Genomic DNA, 24,310 nt, shown 5'->3' with positions numbered 1-24,310 from the left:
GCACTCTGTATTGTCAATCAGTATGTTGTAAGGGAGGAGCAGAAAGTAGTACTAAAATAACAGTGGTGGGTGTCAGACATTGGATTTGCATCTTAGCTGCTTGGCCAGTAGGTATATGTTTTTAATAGTCTGTGACACCTTATTTCAGAACAAAATTCTGAGTTCATCATGCTCATTATTAGACATATTATTCCCAACTATCCCTCTCTCTTAAAGCTGAACTCCAGGCAGATAAAAAAAAACACTAAAATAAATTACTAATTATATTTTAAATACAGCTAGTGTCAAGCTCCTCAATTTGACTTGTATCAGTCTCTTGTAATCACCTGTAGAGAAGCACTCAGACTGGGAGAGGAAGGGACAGCACTAAGAGCTGGGAAGTTGTGCTGAGTGCATATCTACTGATCAGGAGCATGCAGACAGGAGGAGAAAGCAGAGTGATGAGTTCACTTTGCTGCTTATGCAATATGGCTATCCAATAAAAGAATAAGAGCAAAGAGGTGACCTCGCTGTACTGCTAAAAAAAAGCCCAGATCATCAACCTGACTGTGCTATGTGGCAGAAATGTGTAAATTTCAAGAATGGATGGATAACAATTCAAATCATTTGATAGGTAAACAGTCATCATATATCAATTTCTGCTTAACTGTAAATCTAGCTGGATTTTGGCCTTAAATACAGCTAAATGAAATTTTGCAAAATGGCAATAAATGATCAAACTATACACTATAAGGCTCCATGTACACAAGCCTACCCTAACTGCCGGCCATGGGAAAAATCAAATCGTGGCAAAACTGAGTTTTGCGTTTTCCCACGGTCGCCAGTCAAAACTTTCCTATCCTGAACGCGATTCTTCTGCTTTTAGGAGAGGGCGGTTTAATCTCACCTAAATGTAGCACTCCTAAACTCCGCTAAAAGCCAATGTGTACATAGACACATAGGCTTTTATGGAGTTGCGGTTAGGAGCTTTGGCAAAAAAATGCCAAAGCTCCTAAACTCGAGTTTAGCATCTGCTTGTGTACATGAAGCCTTACTGTCAAAATCCTGTTAAGCAATTGTTTGAAATAACATAAACCCTGGTGCCTGCGCAGGATATGCTTGCAGTATACTGATGATACTAGCTTAACCTAATAAAGTCACATCACTGGAGATCAGAGATTCCTTCATTGAACTCAAAAAGCTGTACATATTTATAAAAATTGCAATTACAGTAACTGCATAAACACACATTCGAGTGTAAATTTGTTTTGTTAAAAATATGCTTTTGTTACATACATATATTCTAAAACACGTTGCCATGAAAATTCATATATACTGGCTTACCTTTAACATTTAGGCTGAAGAGGACACCCCAAATTTAACATGAGAGTAGAATTACACCATAGGCACAGATGTTATGGAAATATAGGAGACAGTTCCTATTATTATATATCATTTTCATTCAATTAACTAATGATTTTCACTGGGCCACATTAGGGTGGATGGACTCCTTCATTTAATAGCTATGTTTTGAGATCCATAAATGTATATTAATATATATTCTAGCATAGTGTGGCCAACATTTTTTATTTATTATACCAAATAAGCGTCAAGTGTACAGGAAAGAGGGAGTTACATGTGGTGAGTATGATATTCAATTGCTGCTAGAAGTCAGATATTAATCTAACAACCCCCCAAAAAGGAGCATGAAATCTACTTAGGATTTATTAGATTGCATACAGTTGGCTATATATCACATTTTGTGCTATTGTAAAGGAAATGGGTATGTTTGGTGTAAAATATACAACTGAATGAATCTATTATTAACCTGTGGTGGAATCAATATATTTGAGGAGTACAAATCATCCCATTTCTCAGTAAAGTAGGAAGTAGGGCCTGCCATTTAATCGTAATAGCCAGTAGAGTATTACCCAGTTTAGTTTGCAGCAGGTGGGAATAGAGAGTAGATGTTAGCTCTTTGGCAAGATAGGATAAATCATGTCTCTCCTCTAATCACATGAATTAGTACATTGTTCTCTCCCACAAAATGTCTGCATGACTTACATTACCATGGCATTTCAATTATGCAGTCTCTGGAATCTCACTTTGTTGTGATAATTTAGGGTTGTCCTATAAGGATAAGTTAAGGAATGGCTTTTTGCAATAAAACCTGGAAATTATTTTAATTATACTGTTGTTATACAGTATATATTGAAATGTCATGCATTATTCAGGCAGACCTGCAAATGAAAGCAGGTTTCACCTGTGCTGTACCTCTAATATATAAAGCAACAGAACCTGTTAATGGTTAGCATTACATGTTAATTTCTGTGCACAATGACACATAATAATCACCTTGGTTAGGGATAAGTGCATTCATACACTGGCATAGGTAAACAAATGAAACACTGTTGGCAGCACAGTGGCTAAGTGGTTGGCACTTCTGCCTACAATCACTAGGGTAGTTGGTTCAAATCCCATCCATAGCACCACCTGCCTGGGGTTTGCTTGTTCTAGCTGTTCCTGTTTGGATTTCGTCACACACTCCAAAGACATACTGGTAGGTCAATTGGTTCCTGTCTAAATTGTCCCTAGTATGTATCAATGTGAGATAGGGACCTCGCATTTTAGGCTCCTTTAAGGCAGGGACTGATATGAATGTATATATATGTAATGTGCTATATAAATACCTGTAATAAATTTGTGCTATATGAATGTTTTACATTGACTATATCTGACCATTCAGATACTTGCAAATGACAGCTTAAATTGCGTTTCCACATTTATTGGGAAACACTTTACTTTATATTTGTTACATTTTTAAATTGACATAACATAACTTAAAAAAATCTGTTTATATTTTTATTTGCTTTTTGCTTGCATAAAAATCCTATATGTAATTCCCATCTATGTAATTTTAAGGGGGGAGCTGAGGAGTTACAGTGGTATAAAACCCCAAGCCAAAAATTCAATATATTGCACCTTACCAATCAGTAGATGTGGTGGCTGCATCAGTTTTCTTAGGCTTATTCTCCTCTGTTTTCAGTAACACGCTGTATTAGAGTGTCCCCACTCTGGATGAAGGAGCACAGAGGACACAGTAGACAGCAGCATTGTTAATCTAGGGGGAGGGAAGTGTTAGATGGAATAGCAGATTTAGATACACTAACAAACTGAAGCCAAACTCCAGCTTACACTTTATGATCAATTACAGCAGCAGGTTTTTTTTTTTCGTTTTGGGATAAAGGTTTTACATAAATAAATAAAATATGATCATTGTGAGCACCACTGCCAGTAGTAAATGGTTTATCTCATCTCTATAACTGCTACATCTGCAAAACATCTTGTTATTTTGAAAGACATACTGACTAGATCATTCAATGAAAATAGAAGAAAGAAAGCCTAAAAAAGGAAACTAATGCATCCATCACATCTAAGAAGTGGTAAGCAGACATATAATAAATATTGCTTTTGAGTTTAATACAGTTTTAATGTTTAATGTAGGGGCAGCACAGTGGTTAAATGGTTAGAACTTCCACCTGGCAGTACTAGGGTCATCAGTTCAAATCCCAACCGTGGCACCACCTGCCTGGAGTTTGCATGTTCTCACTCTGCCTGTGTGGGTTTCCTTCCACACCCCAAAGACATGCTGATAGGTAAATTGGCCCTAGTTTGCGTATGTAAGAACGTGAGTTATGGACCTCAGATTGTAAGCCCCTTGAGGGTTAGAGACTGAAGTGAATGTGCAATAAATATATGTAAAGCACTGCATAAATGAACAGTGCTATATAAGTACCTGTAATAATAATGCACTTAAAAATGTCCTATCTGCCCTTGACACATCACATGCTATTTTGAGAAATTTCAAGCTTCCAATAGAGTCTTTATAACCCTGCTTTAAAGAAGCAGCAATTTTTATATATGCTGTATGAATAGGAACAGATAGCAAACATACAGAGGGGATTTCTCTAATGTAACTGAAAATAGTGGACATACATTTTAAAACTGTGAAAACCACTATTATAGTTCATATCTGCAGCCAATGCCACCAAGAATAACCTTTTCAATTCTGCTACAGTAATGCATCTTGTATTTCTTAAATATAAGTTATATAAGTTATTTAACACACCCCCGGGATTTTTCTGCCAAACCTCTCCTGTTGAGTCACCTTTGTGTAATGTCCCAACATTGCTAAAGGTAATGGATGTTATGTGGACAAGAGCTAGCTCTTTCCTGGCAGGTCTGAGAAAAGCACAATCTTCCCTTAAAGCTTCTGCTCCCAGATCCTCTCATTCTGTGACACTGAATGGAACTTTACTTGAAGAAGCTTTTATCCTCATACCACAGTTGCCTAAGTATCTGAAATAAATAGCAGCTGGTAGCAATAATGGTTACATGAGGGTTTAACTGTTATTCAGCAGAACTATAGTTATTAATGGTGATGTAGGCTATGCCTGCTTTTATGACACATTTAGAGGCAAAGGGATAAAAAAAACCAAAGAAATAGACTGCTCTATAATTTAAAAACAAGCTGCAAAGGGAAACAACAATCCAAAATAACAGAGAAAACAGTCCAGTCTTATTTTCAAAAAGTTGAAACCTTCTATCTGACGGTGATAAAGCACAGGCAGCCGAGGTCAATGCACAATTACAGCATGGAAGTAAGAATGTAATAAGAGGTTGTGGCTGAGGAAAATTGATGAAAGAAATAGCCATCCCACAGGTGTACAATGAGTTCCTTTTTATTAGTATGTTCAATGCTCATCTTTAATACCATTTATTGAAGTATAGCTTCAGATCTTATCATCAGGCAGGCATTCATATCTGTAATGCCACTTACCTCATTTGTAAAGTGATCTTGCAAAAGAATAAAAACATACATAAAAAGAAATCAACTTAAACTTTAAAAGTCTGATGTACAAAAGCTTGAGAACAGAAAAAAAATCTGTCCAGAGTGGTGTCACTTAAAAATGTTATCAAAGAATGGCGCCACTTTTTAAAATTTGTAGCTTACATTTTAGTAAATCTTTTGAGCGATATGCATAGCCTTGAACTGATTTAGGAAACTGCCAGAATTTATGAAGGCTGTAAAAATGTAGAAGTTTAAACATAGACCAACCCATGAATTATATTAGACCAACCAGAAAGCAATGTTTCTGCATTGCTCTATTCCTTATTAAGATGAGTTGCTGTCCTCCATGGCCACAGCTACTGACAAGGGGAAAAAATGATTTGGATTCATATTCAAACATACATTTATAGTGATCACCACAATAATAATCCCTACTCTGATACAAAAATGCAAATTGCTACCAATTACTTTTTAATGACCGTGAACACTCTACTCCAAGGACCTTATCTAGCACTATATCATGTCTGACACATGCTAAACATATGTTAATGGTGTCAATAAGTTGTGCATTAAATACTGCCAATAAAGCAGAAAAATACACACATCCAACCAACAAGGTTACATAAATATTTTAGTAAAGAGGGAAACATGAAGGCTTTAAAAATGTATGTTTTGGGCTTTGTGGTTTACAGCAAGAGGAAACAGACTTTGAAAGGGAATGACAGATGAATATAGACAGGTATTATGACTCTTGCTATACCTATTCTTGAAGTAATTACCTATGAAAAACAAGGTTAAACCAAACTAAGCATACTTCTTATAAAGTTAGAGATTGGCCCTGCCCACTTTCCTCCTAAGTGTTCGTATTAGTCAATGAGATTGTTTATTGCTATAGCAACCACCTTTTACATGAAAATGTGCAATTTCATATAATTTTAGATACTTATATCTCAGAATTTGCTGATAATATTAAATAGTAGTTACATAGCTAATTGAAATTGAGATGTACAAATGAAGATATGTATAATATAACAATTTGCAATGTAAACTTACTAATAAATAAACAGTTCATATTACACAATTCTTTTTTAAGGTTGCTAGCAGTTCTGATTATTAAAGCAATTTTCTATCTTAGTACTTGACTCGCATTTGTTGAACCGGTCCATCAATAAAGTATCAAGTATCCATTTTTACATTTTTCTGTGTATGTATCTTGCATTTCAAAAGTTTAGATAAAGTGTAAGAACAAAAATCTTGCAATAGAGGGGCCACAGGAAATATTCTAAGTTCAACTCCAGTTAACACACATTTTTTAGCAATAAATATAATCTACATTTTAATTGAACTGATAAACAGAAAATAACTGTATGTTAAATATAGGCTCGGAGTCCAAAGCAACGTCCTTCGGCTCAAATTAAAAGTAATTATTACCAAAACTTGACAAAGGCTCTAACCCATTCTTACCTTATTAAAATTTTAAAAAATCTTTTGGCTAAAGATACTTTCCTAAATGAAATTGTTCTCCTTCTTCGGCAAGCTTGGCTGCATATTGCAATTTGAAATCCATATACTTTGATGCTCTGGTAATATTACTACATCTATGCATCTTCTAGCAGAGTTCAATTTCAGCATTATTGCTTCATATCATAAAACAGGAAAGTAGGCTTTCATAACCCTAAAATAAAAAGGTTTACTGGTAATGACTTTTCTTAAAAAGTCTACCAATACTGTTCACATACCACCTGTATGGTTAAATGTTACAATGTGTAATACCTACAGTACCTGGCCTGTTGTATAACTTCTTGCCTTACTGATGTGCATTCCCCTTCCACTATTCCCTTTATCCGCAACTAAACACTTTGTCCTCTGATGTAACTAGATTCAAGTAAGAAAAAAAAACTCTCCCCAAAATGGTTTTGGTTCCAATAGAAGCAGATGTATCCAATCTGCTGTTTATATTACCGTGCTGCTCCTGGTATATAAGAGTTAATATAAATGGTTTAGTCAACTGCAAAAAAAGTTCTAAAGTGACAGAACAATCCCTAGTGTTTAACTATAATATAAATACATTACATAGTATCAGTTTATCCTGACACAGATAGCAAAGATTTGTGTTATTTCAGAGGAACTGGACTCTGTAAGCAATGTCCAAAATTAAGCAGAGGGCTATGAACTTATCACTAGTGATGCTTCTGGGCTCTTTGCAGCTGATCTTTACTCATTACTGACTTACCATGCCTTGTTCTACATGGTTTCTGTGTGGAGGTAATCATTCTGGTAGAGGCAGTGTTTTGCTTAAGCAAGGTATTAGTCCTTCAATGAAAAGAGTCCAGTGCTAGCTTCCAAAGTTTAATTAAGGAAAAAATCTCTTCTGTCAATTACATTAGAGTTTAACACCCTTCGATACTTTTTCAGTGAAAATAAATTGTTATATTGACCCAGTCTCTTATTATCCTGCATTTAATCAGGTATTACATTAAGCAACTCTGGTTTCCAAGAAAAATATACTTCCCATCAGAGTTGGTGGAACAGCCTATACAAATGTTGTCGAATATCCCTTTTGGCCAAAAATCTTTATTTATAATTCTTACTACTTCTAAGGACAAGGCTTAGGCAGAAATATTCTGAATTATGTCTGGGGAAGTCTCTAGTGTTCTACTCTCAGCCCATTTCATTATTTGTTGTGATTCCACAACTCTTTTGTGCCCTATAGCCTCTGGACCTGTTGCATCCAATGACCATTTTCCCAATACAACCAGTGAATGAACTGGTGCCTGAATGCTTTGAAATAATCATAAGGATGGCTTTCTCCGGCACTCTGACTCAAGGGTGCTGGATTGTAGGAAGGGATCATTTGTACAACTGGCATTCATGATCCTCTATGTCCCTATCAAACTTTGATCTCTCTGTTCTAACGCTCTCCCTTCTGGTATTAGAGATCTCTTCATCAATCCCAAAATCCTCTGTTGTACCTCTCATATCACCTTCCATGTGTGCAATCCATTCTGACAAAGGGGGTAAATCTTTCTTCATTATTTCAGGTACTTACATAGCTCTGTTAATTTACGCAGCTCGTTACATATATATTGTACATTCAAATCTGTCCCTACCATCAAGGGGCGAACAATCTAAGGTCCCTAACCTACATTCATACACATACTAGAGCCAATTTAGACAGGAGCCAATTAACCTACTAGTATGTCTTTGGAGTGTGGGAGGAAACTAGAGTACCTGGAAGAAAAGCCATGCAGGCACAGGGAGAACATGCAAACTCCAGACAGGTGGTGCCGTGGTTGGGATTTGAACCAATGATCCTAGTACTGCCAGGTGGAAGTTCTGGAACAGGTGTTTTGTCTTGGTGTAGTACCATGAGAAGGTATCTAGACACAGTCACTATGTTGCAATCTGTGACGCTTCTTCTTCAGAATAAGAAAACACATTACTAGTTCCTGGTTTGCTCCAAGAAGCCATGGAGCTGTATTTCTGCCAGGCTGTGAGAGTTTGCAAGTCTCATAAATGGAAGCACTGTGTTGTTTTACTGCCCCCCCCCCCTTTTGGCATTCACAGAATCCTATCTATACAGTATATTCTGTGATTCAAAGAATACAATTGTATGAATACATTTGTATATTGTATTATCTTCCTGTACAGTATAAACATGTATTGGAAGAAACAAAAAAAACAGCAAAGTTAAGCATTTGATCATACATATTAACATCTCTGTTTACCTTACATTAAGTTATGTATCCATTATGCCACCAGAGCACTGAACAATTATAGCTAATGGCCACTATTCAGTGCTCCTACTCCTTGACCTCTCTGCGGCTTTTGACACAGTCGACCACCCCCTCCTCCTCAAAAAACTACATTCCCATGGCCTCAGAGATTCTGCTCTCTCCTGGATCTCATCCTACCTGTCACAACGCTCTTTCAGCGTTACCTATAATGCTACCACCTCCCCCTCACTCCCCCTCTCTATTGGGGTCCCTCAAGGCTCCGTCCTCAGGCCCCTTCTCTTCTCCATCTACACCTCCTCCCTTGGCCAACTCATACACTCTCCCGGCTTCAACTACCACCTATATGCCGACGACACACAAATCTATCTCTCAACCCCCCACCTCACCACCTCAGTCTCTGCCCGAATCACACACCTACTGAGCGACATATCATACTGGATGTCGGTCCACTTCCTTAAACTGAACCTCTCCAAAACCGAGTTTCTTGTCTTCCCCCCAGCCCGGACACCACCCCCCATTGACTTTTCCATCATGTCCACCATCAAACCCGCCCCACAGGCCAGAGTACTTGGTGTCATTCTGGACTCCAACCTATCCTTCCAGCCCCAAGTCCAATCTTTAACAAGCTCGTGCAGACTCCACCTCTGCAAAATCACCAAAATCCGCACGTTCCTAACCCCAGAAACCACTAAACAGTTCATCCACTCCCTCATCATATCACGACTCGACTACTGCAACTCCCTCCTTACTGGCCTGCCTCGCCGCTGGCTATCCCTGCTTTAGTCGATCCTGAATACGGCTGCCAGACTCATTCACCTTTCCAACCGCTCCGTTTCCGCCACCCCCCTCTGCCAATCCCTCCACTGGCTTCCGCTTGCACAACAGATCAAATTCAAAATCCTAACACTGACGTACAAAGCCATCCACCATACTGCCCCGAACTACATCACTGACCTAATATCAAAGTACCACCCAAAACGCACACTCCGCTCCTCACAAGACCTCCTTCTCTCTAGTTCCCTGGTCTCCTCCTCCCATGCCCGCCTCCAGGACTTCTCCAGGGTGTCACCCATCTTCTGGAACTCCCTGCCCCAACCCATCAGATTATCACCTACTCTCCTCTCCTTTAGGCGCACCCTGAAAACCCACCTCTTCAGGAAAGCCTACCCCACCCCCTGCTAACTTGCCAACCTCTTCCACTCTTCCTACCACCCCATCCCCCACAGCTATCTCCTCCTGTGCCACCATCCCCTCCCTCCTAGATTGTAAGCTCAAAAGAGCAGGGCCCTCGATCCCCTCATGTTTTGCATTGTATTGTTGTTGTTCTGTCACATGTTCTGTCCCCCTTTGTAATGTACAGCGCTGAGCAAACTATTGGTGCTTTATAAATACTGTATAATAATAATAATAGTCAGAGCCTCAGTTACATGTGAGTGGGTTAGATATACAGCTAATTGTGACCCCTTTTTAAATAAAAAAATACAAAATTACTTTTTAAACTATTTCAACTCTAACTTTAAATGTACCAAACAAGTACGATAATAATACCACAGAAAACATCTTTGTACATACTGTCTGTTATTACAAAGTGCATAGAAGACTATCAAAAAACAAAGCTGTAACCTGTAATTACCTAAGATGAGACTGAAAGAAATGCTGTTTTAGTACCCATCCCTGACATTCGGATAACCATCTAGTCAGAGAAAGCTGAGTTTCAGTCTGAGGACACAGACAAAAGACTCCAACCATATAATTGGGCAAGTTACAATCACATATAACTCAATCACCAGAGATGGCACATACGAGTAGCTTCTGTGTAAAAAAAATAATCCTTTTATTGTCCTTTCAATAAAGATCTATGCATCATAAACTACAAAAGTTCAGTATAAGGGACTAAGGGGTCTATTTATCAATGTTTTCACCAAGGATTTACCAACCTTTTATCCAAGATTCACTAATTACGTTTAATATGTAAAATTGGTAAATTTGGTATTAAAGTTGGGTCATGTGTAAAAACAATGATAAAGAGATCCTTCTCCTAGATTGTTAAGCTCTAACAGAGGGCCCTCTGTTTCCTCTTGTACCAAATTGTATAGTAACTGTAATGTCTACCTTCATGTTGTAAAATGCTGCACAAACTGTTGGCGCTATATAAATTCTGTATAATAATAATAATAATAATGTGTTTTAACCATAGTAAAGTTGAAATAGGACAAAGTAAAAAAATGTAAGAAAATATATTACAGTTTAGTGACTTTTACTCAGGTTAATCTCCAATAAGGAGATATAAGTATTCAATTTATGTGTTTAACCACCTCACGTCTGTCCTATAGTCCAATGACGGGCGCAAGGTGGCTCTCTCGTTCTGGGAGGACGTCATATGACGTCCTCCCACTCTTACTGCGCATGCGCGGCCGCGGGAGTGGCGATCGCTGTTGATCTGTGTTCCTGGGACACAGATCATCATCGATCGTGGCAAGGAGCGGGTTGGCTGCTGTTTTTTTTATGTGACAGGCTGTGATCAATCACAGCCTGTCATAAGTGTACACAAATAGCGGTAACTCACTGTTACCAGCTTCCCCGCGGTGATCGCTGTTGGTCTGTGCTGCTGGGATACAGATCATCATCATCAGTCCTGGCAAGCAGCGGTTGGCTGGAGTTTTTTCCATGTGACAGGCTGTGATCAATCACAGCCTGTCATAAATATAAACACAGAGCGGTAACTCACTGTTACCAGCTTCCTCTCCTCACACACAGATCTTGTGTGACGAGAGGAATCTTCTAATAGTGAGTTACCGTTTTTTTACAGTGCATACAGAGATCACAGCCCCTGTCACAGTGCCCATCAGTGTATCTGTCGCTATCAGTGTACCTGTCACCATCAGTCTACCTGTCACCATCAGTCTACCTGTCACCATCAGTGTACCTGTCACCATCAGTCTACCTGTTACCATCAGTCTACCTGTCACCATCAGTGTACCTTTCATCCATCAGTGCTCATCAGTGTACCCGTTGCTAATCAGTGTACCTGTCGCCCATCAGTGCCCATCAGTGTACCTGTCACCCATCAGTGTCCATCAGTGCACTTCTTACCGATCAGTGCTCCTCTCACCCATCAGTACTCATCAGTAGTGCTCCTGTCGCCCATCAGTGCACCTGTCGCCTATCAGTGTACCCGTCGCCCATCGGTGTACCTGTCGCCCAACCAACAGTGTACCCGTCACCCAACCAGCAGTGTACCCATCGCCCATCAGTGTACCCATCGCCCATCAGTGTACCCATCGCCCATCAGTGTACCTGTCGCACATCAGTGCTCATCAGCAGCTGTCACCCATCAGTGTACCTGTCGCCCAGAAGTGCATCTGTCACCCAGCAGTGCCCAGCAGTGTACCCATCACCCATCAGAGTACCTGTCGCACATTAATATTATTATTATTATATTATACAGTATTTATATAGCACCAAAGGGTTTGCTCAGTGCTGTACAATAGCAAGGGGGACAGAACAAGAGACAAGACAGTAACAATACAATACACAAGGGGTTTGAGGGCCCTGCTCTTCGAGCTTACAATCTAGGAATCAATCTACAATCTTACATCATTGCTCATCAGCATCTGTCGCCCAGCAGTGCACCTGTCACCCATTAGACATTCCAAATACCTTGGAATGTCTACTTTCCAAAAAGGGGTCATTTGGGGGGTATTTGTACTGTCCTGGCTTGTTAGTGTCTCAAGAAATGAGAGAGGACATCGGTACATCAGGTGTAATCAGGTGTGATCAATTTTCAATGATTGGTACCATAGCTTGTAGACTCTATAACTTTCACAAAGACCAAATAATATACACAGATTTAAGTTATTTTTACCAAAGAAATGTAGCAGTATAAAATGTGGCCAAAATGTATGAAGAAAAATTACTTATTTGCTAAATTTTACAACAGAAACAAAGAAAAATTTGTTTTTTTTTCATATTTTTTGGTCGTTTTTTCATTTATAGTGCAAAAAATGAAAACACCCAGTGCTGATTAAATACCACCAAAAGAAAGCTCTATTTGTGTGAAAAAAAGGACAAAAATTTCATATGGGTACATTGTGGCATGACTGAGTAATTATCAGTTAAAGTGCAACAGCGCTGAAAGCTGAAAATTGGCCTGGGCAGGAAGGGGGTAGAAGTGCCCTGTAGGCTACTGGTTAAAGTTCTTGGGTAGATACTTATTGTTACTGAATAATAGACTTTATTTAACTATTTAGTTATTTGATGCTTCACATGCTTGTTTAAGTTAACATTTAAAAAGAAACATTTAAAAACAGGCAAAGAAAACACAACTGTTGTAGGTATCCCTGTTAGTTTTCCCAAGCCCTGTCACTTTTGCTGGACAGGTGAGTCTCTATGTAAATTTGAAGATAAGCATAAATAAAGCAGCTGCAATGAAAAATAAATTAACACACTGAATATTATCATTGCAAGTATTAACAATTTAATCAATGCTTCCAAGTAGTTCCTGTATACTGAAGATGCATAATTGTGTCTTGCACTGTAATTTACTTACCAGCTAGCCAGTTATAGCTATTCACTACTAGTCCAAATAGCAAGAAAAGCATCAATAAGCATTTAAAGTTTGCTCACTTTACCACAAGAGAACATGGAAATCTAAAAAAAAACATGTGCAATAGAAGCATTTAGCCATGTAGGGACTTTTAAATGCATCAATCACCTTTACAGCAGCAATAAAGGTAAAGCACTCATCCATGTAATACCTACTCTGCCAGTGTTTCTCCGGTTAAAGCAAAACTTTGGTTTTGATAAAAATGTACATTTGCAAAAGAAAAGATCAGAGAAGATGTAAACTTTCCTCAAAGGACTACACTTCGTTCAAATGTCTTTAATGTTGAAAGTCAGATATCTACTACAGGTCTTGGCCCTGCAGTCAGCTTAAACCAAAGTCAAATAGCAGATACGCAGCTGCGCAGTCCTTGATCCTTACAATTCAAACTGAGTATCACAAATCTGATCTGAGATGCCACTTTCAAACCGTTGAAGTCAGTGCAACTTCAATTGTTGAAGTCAGTGCAACTTCAATTGGTAATATATCAGAAGAGGGAATGGCCAGGAAACCAGACTTATAACAGGACACATCTGACACTCCGTCCAGGCTGCTGGAAAAGGGGTAAAACTGTCAATTAACAAAGCTTTAAAGCTGAGCAGCCTTAAAACAAAGAACTGTGAACAGGAAGTTTTTTTTATTACAGAAGGGGCATACTATGTCTCATCTGCAATAAAGATTTCTTATCTTCCTTCTCACAATATTCTTTACACTGTACACAAAATGTACCTTGCACTTGGAGGAATACAGGGAGAAGAAGAATTTGGCATCTGTGAGGGAGCTCAAGGAAGTCATACCTCTGGAGCAATGAGTATTTGCGGACTTCACTGAATGTTCCACTGAATGTTTTGTTTCATGTAATCCTAACAGCACCTTTGTTTTAGAATTTCTGTTATCAGCACTCAGCCCAAACAAGAGAGGTGACTGCCTTACAACCCGACACGCAATATAAAAAAAAAATCAATAAAATCAAGTAATGTCTGATCATGGATCCCTGCTGATCAGAGCTTTTTTAAGATTTTCTTTTCTGCAATAAGAACCTATATATAAAAGTCATGCTAGTAAAACTGAGTTCATACTATTTCCTCCAGCCCGTGCCCCTCCCCTCAATTCTCCATCAAGATCAATAATAGGACCATCAGTCCCTCCCCTCAGGCCAGGGTACTAGGTGTAATCTTAGACTCCCATCTATCCTTTCAGTTCCAAATCCAATCGCTGTCCAAATCTTGTAGACTTCACCTACACAACATCTCCAAGATACGCCCATTCTTAACCTCTGAAACTACTAAGCAACTTATTCACTCCCTGGTTATCTCTCGACTTGACTATTGTAACTCCCTCCTCATTGGCCTACCTCATCGCAGGCTATCCCCTCTTCAGTCTATCATGAATGCTCCTGCCAGACACATCCACCTTACTAACCGTTCCGTATCTGCCACCCCTCTCTGCCAATCCCTCCACTGGCTTTCCATTGCCCAAATATAAAATTAAATTTGAAACATTAACAATAACATATAAAACCATTTATAACTCTGCCCCAAATTACATCACCAATCTTGTCTCCAAATATCACCCAAACCATACTCTCCACTCCTCGCACGACCTCCTTCTTTCTAGCTCCCTTGTCTCCTCCTCCAATGCTCGTCTCCAGGACTTCTCCAGAGCTTAACCCATCCTCATGGAACTCTCTATCCCAATTTATCAGACTATCGCCTACTCTGCTTACTTTTAGGTGATCTCTGAAATCCTATCTCTTCAGGGAAGCCTATCCTGTGCTCAGCTAACAATGGAATCTTCTATTCTTCCTACCAGTCCACCCCCCACAGTTATTACCTTTTGTACCACTAGCCTCCCTCTTAGATTGTAAGCTCCAAAGAGCAGGGCCCTCCTAACCCACTTGTATTGAACTGTATTGTTGCTGTACTGTCTCCCATTATATTGTAAAGCGCTGAGCAAACTGTTGGTTGTTTACTATTTTTCTTTATATAAACTTTTTGTATGTAATTATGCATTTGAAATATTCAGCACTTTTTAGTATTTTTTTTGTTTAATTAAAAATACAAATAATAAAAAATGATTTCTCAATCTGAAAAATACATCTCCATCCTCAATAGCACAGTTAAGTACTGTTTTTTTTTTTTTTTCAGTTTATGGTCCTACCCCCCCTCTCCTAAGGTCGAACAGACAAAACTTGTCCATTAAAAAATGTAGCTAGAAAATGTAGCTGTTAGTGCAAATAGTAACAGTGACAGTATATTGTTGCAATAGTGCACTAATACAGCTACAATCACCTTATCCATCCTCAATATAAATTCTTAGCCTCTGCTTGACCTTTAATAGCCTTGTAGTGACTTGAAAAGGAGAGTCTTTTTCTTTCTGAAGCTTTTGTTAATAAAAGTGAGACCTTTAACCCACAGCATTTTACAGTTTTACAGCTGCTAATGGATTATGGTCCAACCTGTTTAGAGATAAAGGCACTCACAGAATGCCATAATAATAATAATAACAACAATATTAATTGGAAAAAATGTGCAGAATATTTTTAAGAGATATGCTTAACAGGTACCTACGTCCTCAGAAGTTATATGAAAAAGAATAATTTGTTGAGGCAAATGGGCATTTTCTGGTACTAACAAGGACATTACAACATATTAAAGCTACAAACCAATTTTCTTTATTACACAAGCATCACTAAAATGATCTAAAACCTTATGAAATAACACAAATAGCACCCTCAAGGCTAGGCAATAGTTTTGCAAAGAAATATTCTCCAGCACCATACAGTAGTTGCATGATGCATCATGAGAATGAATGTAAAGCCAACTGTTCTAAACATGTTTCACGGCTCTTCTGCTTCTTCAGACGTATTGAGGAGAGTGAGTTTCCTACAAGAAAATAATTCTAATATCACATAGTACAGTTGTGTGGAACCGATGAACATAGTTCCGCATGTATAACACAGCATGACTGAGATAGGGAAAGGAGAGGCTTACCCTGAAAAACAAGGCTAGCAAAGGAGAGCCAGCAATAACAACAATTGCATTTCTAATAAAATTTTATTAAGTTTCATACTCGTGCCTAAGGCTTTGTTGCCAATTTACTAAAAGAGTTGAGGTTCTTCACACAATAAATGATGTGAATATTCACTTTAGTTATCCAATCATGTGAAACACAAATTCCTGTTCACTTTGAATACCCAGTCATGGGCAATTAAAATAAAGTTGGAGATAGACGGAACAAAATTCAGCCAGTTCAGCCGAATTTCAATCGGTGTGTGGCTGTCCCCACTCGACAGAAGTCAATCGTTAGATCAATTTATGTCAAAGGGAAATGCTGGAAAACATTTGTCAATCAGCAGATGCAGATGCTGATCAATGTATTCTGACAGCACCATGCCCACTGTCAGCATAGGATATCCCTTTTGGGGGAGAATTCTTCCATTCAACTCACCTGTGTGTATGAAGGAATATGTTAGTTTTTTTTTCAATCCACTGGCTGAAAAAAAATAATCTATTACCAGTTTTAATAAACAGGAAAATGTTTTTATATGATTCAATAATTGTAAAGGATGCTCACATATTTGTTTTGTGAATATTTTCACCTTCTTTAGTAAATCAGCCTCTTAAGAATTGCAGCAATAGAAGTTTGGTCAATAAACCATGAGATGATTTTTCCATTTTCGAGAAGCTAGATGCCAAAGTACTGTTACTGAGGTTAATTAGGAAGGTCAGTTTAGTATGCTTTACTGGTCCACTGAAATGCTGTAACCATTTTAGCTACTCAGCCAATATGAATTATCATCCTCCAAAGGTAACATCCCTGGTTTGAATAAAATGAATAGATTTAAAAGCTGTGTCAGCTGATGAATTACATATGTCCTTATTTGAAGAGTCTGTAATAGGCAGTGCTTCGAGGTCAATGTTATTTGTGTTAACACATTTAGTTTTTATCATTTACCTTACCTAGATGTGTTTTTTTTCTACTTTAAAATGTAAGTGCAAGTTCATATAATTTTGCACTGCAGAAAAAAATGAACCTTTTTTTATAGTAACGTTTTTAACCACATGCCGCCCAGCCACTGTAGAAATATGGCGGCAGGGCGGCACGGCTGGGCAAAACCAAGTTTTAAACCGTGTGTTTTTAAAACAGGTAGGGGGCGCGCTCGAGGCGCGCCGCCGCCCTACCTGTCCCGCCGATCACGGCCGCAGATGTCAGTCGCCGGGTCACAGCCGGTCGTTACCGGCTATGTCCCGGCGATTAGCTGCAATCAGTGACAGAGAGCACAGCTGCAGTAGCTGTGCTTTCTGTCAGTTCCCTGACAGCTCCTGACACGCTGATCAGAACAGAAGAGTTTATCTGTCCGGATCAGCGGTGTTCCCTGCAGTACACACCCCCGCCATCTAGTAAAACACTCCCCTCACACAGTTAACCCTTTCACTGAATAATAATGTTAACCCCTTCCTCCCCAGTGCCATTAGTACAGTGTCAGTGTTTTTTTTTTTTGCACTGATCACTGTATTGGTGTCACTGGGGATGTCAGTGACCCCAAGTCAGTTCCCCTCCAGTGTCAGAATGTCCGCTGCAGTCCCACAGTCCCGCCATAAGTCGCTGATTGCCGCCATAAGTCACTGATCACCGCCATAAGTCGCTGATCACCGCCATTATTAGTATAAAAAAAATTAAAAATCCCATATCTTTCCTGCCATTTGTAAATGCTATAACTTTCACGTAAACCAATTAATTTACACGTATTGGGTTTTTTTGTAGCAAAGACATGTCGCAGAATGCATTTTTGCAGAAATTTATGACTGAATTTGATTTTTACATTTTTTTTTACTGGACATGTTTTATAGCAAAAAGTCCAAAATATTGTTTTTTTTCCTCAAAATTGTCAGCTTTTTTTTTTATAGCGCAAAAAATAAAAACCGCACAGGCGATTAAATACCACCGAAAGAAAGCTCAATTTGTGGGGAAAAAAAGGATGTAAATTTCATTCATGTACCGTATTGCATGACCGCGCAATTGTCCGTTAAACTAGCGCAGCGCTGTATAGCACAAAAATGGCGTAAATTGCAGTATCTATACCATAGTTTGTAGACGCTATAACTTTCACACAAAGCAATCAATATACTCTTATTGGGATTTTTTTTACCAAAAACATGTAGCAGAATACATTTTGGCCTAAATGTATAACCAACTTTGAGTTTACTATATATTTTTTATAGCTGAAAGTAAAAAATATTGTTTTTCTTCAAAATTTTTGGTCTTTTTTTGTTTATAGCGTGAAAAATAATAAGCGCACAGGTGATCAAATACCACTGAAAGAAATCTCTAAAAGGACGTACATTTTGTTTGGGTGCAGCATTGCATGACCGCGCAATTATTAGTTGAATTAGTGCAGCGCCGAGTAGCAAAAAGAGGCCTGGTCATTAAGGGGGGTAAATCCTCAGGAGGGCAAGTGGTTAAGTATGTATTTGAACATTTAAGGAATCAGAGAATTTTTTTGTTCATCATAAGTTTGAATATCTCTTCATCATAAATACTGAAGGAGTAAAACTGCATGTTTACTAAATGATACTGATTTAAAGTGGAAGTAAAGTCCACTTTTTAACTTGCACTGTTTAGGATATATTCAGACAGGATGCAGCCGATAAGATCACCAGTGCATGCTCTCTGAAGAGCTCGAGCCGTACCTTCAGAGCTCCATGCCAGGGCTCCCACGCCCATGGCCCTGGCCATTCATACAGCTGGTGCCAGTGAACTCGAAAGGAAGACTTGGTGAAGATGGAAGCTCGAGGGAGCTGTTACAGCGCTGTGCAGTTCTGGAGGGCTCTGTGGACAGGCAAGTCTGCCATATTGTGCTAATTTGCGGTGCATATTAGTACATTATGACTTAAATCTGCAGGGGCCTGCTTTCTTCTTATATTCATGGTGGTTTACTTCCGCTTTAAGTGCTCACTTTATGTCTCATACGAAGGAATAGTTCCATACAATGCCCCATGCCAGTTAAGTATTCAGTATGCAACTATCATCATTCCGTACCTTCTGTTTTTGTAATAGTGCACTTTCATGAAAATGTTCTTCAGTGGTAACTTTGAGACTTCTCCATATGTAACAGTTGGCAACGTCTGTCAAAGACCATGAAAAGTGTTTATGCCAATGGATTACTTTAGGTTTTTTAATTTAGTGAAATGTAACACTGTATCCAGAAACAAAAAGCCAGACAGAATGCAAAGGACTATTCACCAGAATGCAAAGGACTATTTTTAAGACAATTTGCCTATGGTCTTCCTGCAGCTAATATTTTCTCATCCCTGACTTTATATGCCTTGTTCTACAATGTGTCTCTGTATAGAGAAAGCCATCTTGGTAGAGGCAAAGCTTTGCTTTGTTAGAGCCTCCAGCAAGGAGAACAGTAAACAGAAACTCCAAATCTCCCAAGATTAGCAATCAGAAACAACAGTGCCTTAGATCCCAAAAAGCACATAAATATCGATAAGGCTGTCGGCACATGACTGCCTAGGCACCCTCACATACCAGGATGCACACTTTTATTTTTCAAAAGGAATCCCAGCAAAAAGGTAGATTTTTGAGTGTATTGTTTAACCGCTTCAATACCGTGTGATTTTACACCTTCCCTCCCAGGCCATTTTTCAGGTTTCAGCACTCTCACACTTTGAATGACAATTGCGCGGTCATACAACATAGTACCCTAACTAAAATTTTAGCATTTTCTTCACACAACTAGAGCTTTCTTTTGGTGGTATTTAATCACCGATGGGGTTTTTATTTTTTGCTAAATTAGCAAAAAAAGACCAAAAATTTTGAAAAAAAACCCACATTTTTCTTTGTTTCTGTTATAAAAGTTTACAAATAAATAATTGTTCTTCATAAATTTAGGCCGAGATGTATTCTGCTACATGTCTTTGGTGAAAATAACCCAAATTAGGATGTATTTTTTAGTTTGTAGGAAGGTTATAGAGTTCACAAACTATGGTATAGATCTGAAAATTGATCAATCCTGAAGTACTGACAGCCAATCTAATTTCTTGAGGTCCAAGAATGTCAGAATAGTACAGATATCCCCCAAATGACCCCTTTTTGCAGAGTAGACAGTCCGACGTACTTCATAAGAGGCATGGCGAGTTTTTTGAAGTTGTATTTTTTTGTCATAATTTTTCGGAAAATGAAAAAATGAAAAAAATTATTTTCACTATTTTTTTTTTTACATACTGTCACCAGTGCAGTACAGCGTCATCATATAACTGGCATGGCGGTGAACAGCGACACTGACTGGTGACAGTATGAAAAAAAAATATATATATATTTTTTTTATTTTTTTTAATTTTTTTATTATATTTAATTTTTTATTACATTTTTTTTTTTTTTTTAAGATTTTTTTTCATATTTTACTATGACCAAAATAGTACAATGTTACCATAGTAACACTGTACTACTTTGGGGAAGTGATCAGTATTTTTTTTTTTTTTTTTTTTTACACAATTTGCTTATAGCAAAGAATTACTTTGCTATAAGCAAGCATTTACCTGAATGAAATCGATTCATTCAGCTTTTTTTTTTTTTGTTTTTTTTTTGTTTTTTTGTGCTTAGCTGTGATTTGGTCACAGCTAATCACATGACATGTGCATGTGATTAGCTGTGACCATTCACAGCTAGGCACTAGTATACAATGGATGGCATCATGAATGAAGCCATCCATTGTATACAACTGTCATGTGACCTGCTGTGATTGGTCACAGCAGGTCACATGGTACCGGCAACGGGAGCCGGTACTCGGATCTGTCATCGGCCGTGTCCGAGGTGCACGGGCGGTGACAGATCGCACTGCTGCGTCTCTCTGCAACCGCGCAAACCGCGCATGTGCGGGAGCACGCCAGATGGCGTGCACCCGGAATACAGGAGCACATTTCAAGCCGCCAAACGGCCATTGGCCGGGCGGCTAATGGTTAAGCACAATTACCATTAAGTATTCCCATCTTCATTTTTTGAGTTTGGGCCTGCTTTAGCCACTTCTCGTCTGGCCCATGTACATAAACAGCCGGATGGGAGCAGTACAGGAGGGGGTGGCCATTTATAAACATCCTCCCTCTTCCCTGCCCTGCGTGCAGCACCACGATCCGCTGCCCGCTGTGTCCGGAGCACCTCTGTGTGACGTCCAGATCATGTGATCACTGATTGGCCAATCAGTGATCACATGAATAGCAGCAAGCAAGATGTCACTTACTGACATCATTGCTTACTACTAGTGAAATCTAGTGAATGATCACAGGTCACATGGTACAAGGCTATTCACAACAACCTTGTACCATGTGACAAGCTGTGACCGATCACAGCTCTCACAGTATTTCTCAATGGCTGCAAGAATGCAGCCAGAGAGAAGGAGAAATGATTGTTTTTACAGCCTTTATGGGTGTAAAAGCAATCAGTGTAAACAAAACAAAAATCTTCATCACCCCCCACAAATAGGACAGTGTATGGTGTATGGTGACACTGTACTGCTAGGGTGACAGTATGTTAAAAATAAAAATAATATAAAAAAAAATGTAAAAAAATACATTTTTAAAAAATTATAATTTTTGGTTATAAACTAATTTGGATTATTTTTTTATTTTTTTTTACTAAAAAGATAGCTGAATACATTTTGGCCAAGATTTATGAAGAATTATTATTTATTTGCAAAATTTTGTAAGAAAAACATGCTTTTTTCAAAATGTTTGGAATTTTTCATTTATATAGCAAAAAAATAAAAATCCCAGTGGTGAATAAATGTCACCAAAATAAAGTTTTATCTCTCTCAAAAAAATGGTAAAAAATTCATATGGGTACAGTGTTGCATGACCGCGCAATTGTCAGTGTGATAGCACTGAAAGCTGAAAATTGGCCTGGACAGAAAGGGGGTGAAAGTGTCCGGACTTGAAGTGGTTAATCAACAGCATCCAAATTAATAATATTTTTGAGCTGAAGAGGTTTCTAGAGACATTTTACAGGAGATCTACTTATGTAGATTTCAAACAAATACTGCAAACAAACAAAAAAAAGGATGACGTTTATACAGTAATGCATTCAGTAAACTGCCCTGTCCTGGTTCTTTCTGGTACACATTAGGACCCCATAGTAACCAGAAAGAATTAGCCAGAAGCATTTTCTTAAAATGTATATTTAATTAAATGCATTTAAACAATCAAATGACCAAAGTAGAAGGCAAAGGAGACTATCCTGCTGTAAAGAATAGTAGTGGAATAAAGCTCACAAGCTACATTATATGTTATCACCTTCAGAAAAGAGAGGTGTGGTGAACCAGTAGCTGTAGAGGAGACTAATTACCTCAGTTTACATACAGAACTACAGGGTATGACATAATGTGAAACGGTTATTAAAATTCATGCTTCACATACATTATCAAAAGGGCACATGCCAGCATTATAGATGCTCCTGAGTTCATTCTTCTGCTCTAAATCATCCTAGATCACATGATCTCTGGCAACCAACAGCATCGTCATAAAAGACTGCTAATATTTTATATTCACTACTATCTATCTACTGTCTACTAATTTCAATCAAACACTGTCTGATAGATTTGTAATGATATAAGAGCATCTGCACGTCTGAGCAGAAACCAAAGCCTGACTTTGTAATATGAAAACAGAGCTTCTCATGAAGATACACAACTACATTATTAGTATTAGTATTACATTAGTACACACTGATAAAATACTTTATATTAATCTAATCTCTTTCATAAGGGGATAGCACTGTCACCTGGCAGCACCAGGGTCATCAGTTCAAATCCCAATCACGACACTACCTGCTTGGCTACAGCAACTGGATGTCTAGCCACCGCTGGTGGCTATCCTGAACAATATATGGTCAGTGTCCTTTACTTTACTTTCTACTATTGTTTTGCACCTGTCTTTGATGGAATAAAGTTTCCTACAGTATCACGCTGTGTTGTGTCCCTTATTGGGCTCTCTTTGTGAGTGCCGTCATCCACAGAGCCTGCTTTAAAGGTGACCCCAGACGGTGATACACATCAAGGAGCCCTGAGCACCCTATTCAGATGTGATCAGAAGGTGTATAGGAACCTGACCTGACCTGGGAGCAGATCACCTGAGTAATACCTGATGAGACAGGCAATATCTCAAATGCATGTATTTACGCACTTCTGGTGAGTTCGCAATTTATTTAATTGGATTTATCATTTGCCACCCCGGATCAGATTTCCACGCACGATTATTGTGATCATACAAGATCCTCACGTGGGCTGTTTCATTTGGGACATTTATTCACTAAGTTCGTCACTTGGTGACATTTCATTTTGCACTTAATTATCTTGCACCTTATGTTATTCATTACGTATTATGTTACACACTATGTCTTAGCGCTGCGCCCTTATATTGATATGACCTACCGCACGGGGTGACACTGGACCCGCTCCATGAAAAGGTAAGTTGTAAAGCAAGCCGACGATCCCCGCAGGATGGATCTGACCCATCCTGCGGGGATCATTGGCTTTCTTTACAACTTACCTTTTCGTGGAGCGGATCCAGTGTCACCCCGTGCGGTAGGTGTCAACCGGTGCGGCGCGTTCTGCGGGGATCGTCAGCTTTCTTTACAACTTACCTTTTCGTGGAGCAGGTCTGGTGTCATCGCGTATAGGTTGCATGCCGACAATCCCCGCAGGATGGATCGGATCTGTGGATTGGGGAGCATAATGGATCGGACTCCGATCCATTATGCTCAATGCGCAGATCCGATCCATTCTGTGGGGATCGTCACAGGGGGTGTCACCAAGTGTTATCACACTGGGTGACACCAACCCTAGGGAAACCCCTGTGCATGAATGTACAGTATGTTATGGACCTTAAATTGGAAGCTCCTTGAGAGGGGGAACTAAAGTGACTGTACAATATATATGTAAAGTGTAAATTTTGACTCTATAAAAAATACCTGTCATAATAAATATTAATAATAAGTATATGCAAAATGAATTAAAAAGACTGCACTGGCTATACAATTTTAAAATGATCATATAACCATTGAGGTTGATTAAATAAAGGCAAATGGACTATTCCCTTTGCAAGAGAATTTGCATTTTTAAAAGGGAATTTTCCCTTTGTT

General features: G+C 38.7%; 1 protein-coding gene across 1 annotated transcript in view; it reads right to left on the bottom strand.

Annotated features, from left to right (window-relative positions):
• The window catches only part of TMEM132E (transmembrane protein 132E), a 643,603-nt gene that overhangs the window by 560,536 nt on the left and 58,757 nt on the right, over positions 1-24,310 (bottom strand). The gene's annotated exons all lie outside the window — the stretch shown is intronic.

This window comes from Staurois parvus, unplaced genomic scaffold, assembly GCF_062004578.1.
Source record: "Staurois parvus isolate SC_StPar_1 unplaced genomic scaffold, SC_StPar_1.0 ptg000058l, whole genome shotgun sequence".
In the NCBI taxonomy this organism is placed as follows: domain Eukaryota; kingdom Metazoa; phylum Chordata; class Amphibia; order Anura; family Ranidae; genus Staurois; species Staurois parvus.
The sequence above is the reverse complement of the archived record's forward strand: the minus strand, read 5'-3'. Positions and strand labels throughout refer to the sequence as shown.